Raw genomic sequence first — 5,128 nt, forward strand, 5'->3', positions numbered from 1 at the left:
AGAGGAAAGTTTCGACGGTCGTGTTTGTTGTTGGGGTTTGTAGCGTCGTGTTGGTTGCAAAGGCCTGCTATATCGTGGTTGTTGAAGGTGTCTGCTGTGTCACATGTGTTGCGAGGGTCTGTTGTGTGGTGGTTTTTGCAGGGGTCTGCTGTGCTATGATGTTTGTTGCAGGGGCCGCCTGCTATACCACCTCCGAGCTCTAAGTCGAGTTTTTGCGATTCCTGGAGGGAGTGTTCTTCTTGAAAGTCATCTTTGCAGAGGGTGTTGCTGCAGCCTTTATGCTTCCATGCCGGGGGCAATGGGGGCAAAGCTCCACCTGGGCTAAGGCAGTGGCAACGGGTGTAATGTTGCTGCAGCCTTTATGCTTCCATGCCGGGGGCAATGGGGGCAAAGCTCCACCTGGGCTAAGGCAGTGGCAACGGGTGCAATGGGGAGCAAAGCGCAACAGCTACAGCATGCAATTTCATATGGATCCTCTTCTTCTTCCCGAATCGGAGAGAGACCTCTTTTGGAAGTCTCGCAAGGAGGCTTCCTAGGTGCTCTCTCGTCATGGTGGAGAGCTTGGAGAATCCCATGAGCACGAATCTGCCGTTGCACTTCACTTTGGAGGGATGGATTGCCCATGGCTTGTTGAAGCCTAGAATTAAGATAGTTAACAAGCATCGAGCATCATTAGTAGCCTACTCATTAGTGAAATCAAAGTGATCAACATTAATTTCACTCTCTTTACTACCGCCGTGTTTTTGAAGAAGAATCTGAGGTGGCAAGCTTAGCAGAAATTATACAAGAAAGCAAAGCGCTAATATGGGCACTCGGGCGCAAGCATCACTCGGAGGATTGGTCTAGGACTACTTGTGCCTTGTTGTCAGCAGATGGAATGCCTAGGATGGGGGCAAATCTTGACCATCAGTAAATAAAAGATCTCAGAATGACAAGAGCATGGGCTTTGTGTATCAAGGATGTGGAGGCGGGGTGGTAGGGATGGCTGCCCTGATAGCCGTTGTAATTTTGATCCCTGGATGTTGTCATGGCTTAACATGAGCATGACATTAACCTTGTAATTTTTTAAGCTGCTCAATATAATCCATTCACAATTGTGAGTTTTGCTATTAAAAAAAAAAAATGAAGGCTAAGCTAAGCCATCCTAACCACTCGCCAACTGTGTTCAAGACCTACCTTCGTAGTTATACCATCTACTTTTCTTTGATTCCTTGATCTCACCCTGATTAGGACCCACTCACTTCCACACATGGGTTGCGACCTGATTTTCAAAAATGTTCAAAGCAAAGAAAAAACCATCAGACACACAGATTATGCAGAGCCATGAAGCAAAAGGCTGGGACACACGCACGTATGTGCGCACATGCAAGCAAGCATGCAAAATAGGCACACCCTGTGTGCCGAAAAATAGTCACAACAAGCCATACTCAGATTACAAAACAATGTGGAAGAGAGAAGATGTCGTGAAGTGCGAGCAAACACTGGAAGCATTCGCAATGCTTGCTCCCATAGCTCAGAATCCAACCCTTTCTGGCACTTGTGGACGCCCCAGTGCAAACTAATTAATCAAGTGATAGCAAACAAGCTATCATGTTCAAAGCTCTATATCAAACCATGAACTCCTTGCCAAAAGACATAATTAAAACAGGGATTCACTCATTTTCACATACAACAGTACAAGTAGAATCATAGTAACATGAAATGCAAAACGGGAGCAAGGAACGGGCAATGGGAACAGCAAAGAATTGCCACATGGAACGGAGGGCTGAACAGAAAAAGGGAACGCGAACAGAGACCCCAAAAACGATCGTTCCCTGCGACACGAGCCTTAGCGGTGGAATTAATCATTATGGAACTTAAGTTGGCTAGAAACTGCAAAAAGGGAATGAACAGAATAAATGAAAACCCTTCTATTGAAGCTTCACTTAGCAATGCACTATTGTCAAGCCTACGATCGGGAAAGAATAACAAAATTTCCTTCTTTCAAGTTGCTGGTTGCAGCGCCTCTGAGGCAAGAACTGCAGATATGCAGATTATGATCGTACCACCTACCATCTTCACACAAAACGGGCTCTTGGAGCACATCATCGCATATGTCAATAGCTTTAAACCTTGCCAGCATCCGAGATCCTTAATGAAGTCCAATCTCGGGCACATTTGCTGGTACTGTTTCATCTCCACATCAAAGGTCATACCAAAGTATGGCCAAATGCAGCTCTTATAAGCAAGACTAACAGGAGTAACCAGAAACCCCATCACAAAGGCTCAGCAGGCAAAAAAATCAAGAAAAACATGACGAGAGGGAACCTCATAATCATTTGATGGAGCACTTTGCACCCGCAGCTTCAAGCTGTTTCTTCGCCTCTTCCGCATCCTCCTTGCTAACAGCCTCTTTCAGAGGTTTGGGAAGACCTTCAATGAGGTCCTTGGCCTCTTTGAGGCCAAGCGTGGTGAGCGAGCGAATGGCTTTGATAACCGCAATCCGCTGAGCTGTGGGCACTTCATCAATCACGATGTCAAACTCAGTCTTCTCTTCAACCACAGGCACGGCATCCGCGGGGGCAGCAGCACCGGACGCTGCAGCAGCAGGGGCAAACGCTGCCGCAGTAACCCCAAGCTCTGTTTGTAGCCAATCTACAAGACTGCGTGCCTCCTCCAAAGTCAAATATTTGATCTTCGTCCCCAGCTCCTCTACCTTTGCCGTGTCCACTGCTGAGCGCGCAGACAATGCAGAGAACGCTTGCGCCATGCATTTCCTGGAGACTGCTGGTGCGCACAATTTGCTCCCTAGAAATGGGCTGCGAAGGACGCATGACGACGATGATGCAGAAGGCGTTCGTGTCGCAGCAGGGGCTGCCACTGATGGCGATGTGCAAGTGAAGGTCGCCATAGCTTTTGCAATCACGCTATATCGTGGATAAGTTTCCGTTGAAAGGAAGAGGAGAGAACTTTTATGGTGTAGGCCTAGGGAATTGTCCCCTGCTTACCATTCCCTGTTTTCAGGGCGACACATCCGCCAGTCGCCATGCGGTCGCCTTGAAAACAGGGAATGGTCAACAAGGGACCATTCCCGGCTTTCACAGTCGGAGGGAGGCGGGCCTCGTCACTAAATGACACCTCCCCAGGGAGGTGGGATCAATGGCCCACTGTAGGCGTCGCGAGGCGGATGCAATCCGGACCGTCCGATCGACATTTAAACTAGATATGAACTAAGCGTGAACTCGGAGATATGTGCACCACACCAAATTTGGTGTGAACTCGACGTGAACGCGGTGTGAACTAGGTGTGAACTGGGGAGGGCCTACACACCACACCAAATTTGGTGTGAACTCAGTGAGAACTCGGTGTGAACTAGGTGTAAATCTGTCCGCGACGCCGTGATCTATAAGCTTATCCCACACACACCTTTCAACGAACGCGCGTTAGCTTAGTGGTTAGAGTCAATCCCATGGGGGAGAGGGTAGTGGGTTCAAGTCCCGGATTCGAGAAAGTGGGAATCTTTTGCATTCCGGAGGAAATCCAACGGTCACGATCAATTGATGATCGTGAGCCATTGATCCCACCTCCAAATGGAGGTGTCAATTAGTGACGAGGGGAGGCGGGCCAAAACAAAGGATTCTCGCTGCTGACGTGGAAGGTTTTGCTTGGAAGACGACAACAGTGTTGTGATTTAGACTGCACCTGCACGACTCGAAATTCCAGTTGTTGGCGTGTCAGTACGACAAAATATTCCAACTGTTGAGGTGTGGCAATCTCATTGGACTTTGTAGCCTGTTGTTCCGCCTGCTGAGGTGGCATGCATCGAAGGGTTGACGGACAGATTTCTGCTACAGAATTTCCAGTGGACTTACGGTTGAGATCTTCAGCCCCCGACCCCTGACTGTGAAGGTCATATGGAACGCAAGACGTCTCAATACTCACGAGGGGAGAGAGAAGAAGAAGAAGAAGAGAATTTTAACGTCGTAGGAGATTGTGTATCTTAAACTCAAGACGAGAGAGAGAGAGAGAGAGAGAGAGAGAGAGAGAGAGAGAGAAGAGGAGAGCCTTCACCCTTTGCATTCACAAGAGATGGCAGGCTTCTAGGGGTTGCATTAACCCTCACCTCCTCCTTTGCACCCTTGCATGTCCTCCTCCCCTACTTCATCCCTCCTTTTTTCTGTCATAAGCAAAGTCTATTTTGAAAAATATGAAATCTTGATCATTGTCCTAGGCAAATTCCCACAATGTGATGATTGCATCAAGAATGTACCTGCCCTTTATAAATCCTTTCTAATTTGGCAAAATTATTAGATGCATCCTAGTACTCAGTCTTCTAGCTTGGGCCAAGGAGAAAATCTTAAACACAAAAGTCAAGCAAGTGATAGGTCTCCAATTCCCTAAGTCCACTTTTTCCCCCCTTTTATGTATGACCTTGATAATTCCTGTATTAATAGAGGTGGATAGACTTCCTATCTCTAGAGCCCCTTTCCATATGGACAAGAGATAGGGTAGGAGAAAAATTTAATAAAATTTAGAAAATTCATTTGGAAGACCATCAGAACCGGGAGATTTCCCCCCCTCTGTAAAGAGGCTGATGCATCACTTTTGCTAGATGCTCGGTCACACTTTTTTTTCTTGCTCTAGCAATAGTGGCACCGGTAGCTGTGAGGTCAGACCCTCTTTTTGGGAAGGAGGAAATATATCAACAAAGAATTCTTTAGCAACCTTTAAGTTATCTTTATGATCGAGTGAAGAGTGAGTGTACACGGATGCATGTGTGCGCGGTGCGGATATGGTGCGATGTGCATGCGGGAAGGGGAGAAGGAGAGAGTAGACAATGTGTGGGTGGAGTAGAGCTCTAATGAGCTAATCCTTATTGTTGTATATATGTACGACCAATAAGGTGAGTATTGGGCGGGCGTCCATAGCCTGGACAACCAGGCAAGGCATAGACGCCTTACCCCAACAATCTCCCACTTAAAGATGAATGTGCTGATAAGTGGGTCCTACTAGCTAAGTAATAGTATGTATAAGAAAACAGGTGAGAGACTCTCTCAACCTACGCCCACTGGTTTGCTCAGTCGATCTACATGCAACCATATTGGCTCTAGTGATAGGCGAGCATGTGTATCAATGCTAGAGCCTGCAT

At 47.3% G+C, this 5,128-nt stretch overlaps 1 pseudogene across 2 annotated transcripts; it reads right to left on the reverse strand.

Moving 5' to 3' along the window:
• Nucleotides 1-1,895: 1,895 nt before the first annotated feature.
• Nucleotides 1,896-2,939, reverse strand: LOC147436066 (uncharacterized; annotated as a pseudogene). 2 transcript variants are annotated; one of them, XR_015185152.1, is made up of 2 exons: nt 2,308-2,939; nt 1,896-2,166 (listed from the first exon to the last, which is right to left on the reverse strand). The product of XR_015185152.1 is annotated as an uncharacterized LOC147436066, transcript variant X2 (transcript). The 2 variants fall into 2 exon arrangements; XR_015185151.1 differs by having other exon boundaries at nt 1,896-2,230.
• Nucleotides 2,940-5,128: the final 2,189 nt, after the last annotated feature.

This window comes from Adiantum capillus-veneris, chromosome 18 (assembly GCF_014529385.1).
Source record: "Adiantum capillus-veneris isolate H3 chromosome 18, ASM1452938v2, whole genome shotgun sequence".
Taxonomy (NCBI): Eukaryota; Viridiplantae; Streptophyta; class Polypodiopsida; order Polypodiales; family Pteridaceae; genus Adiantum; species Adiantum capillus-veneris.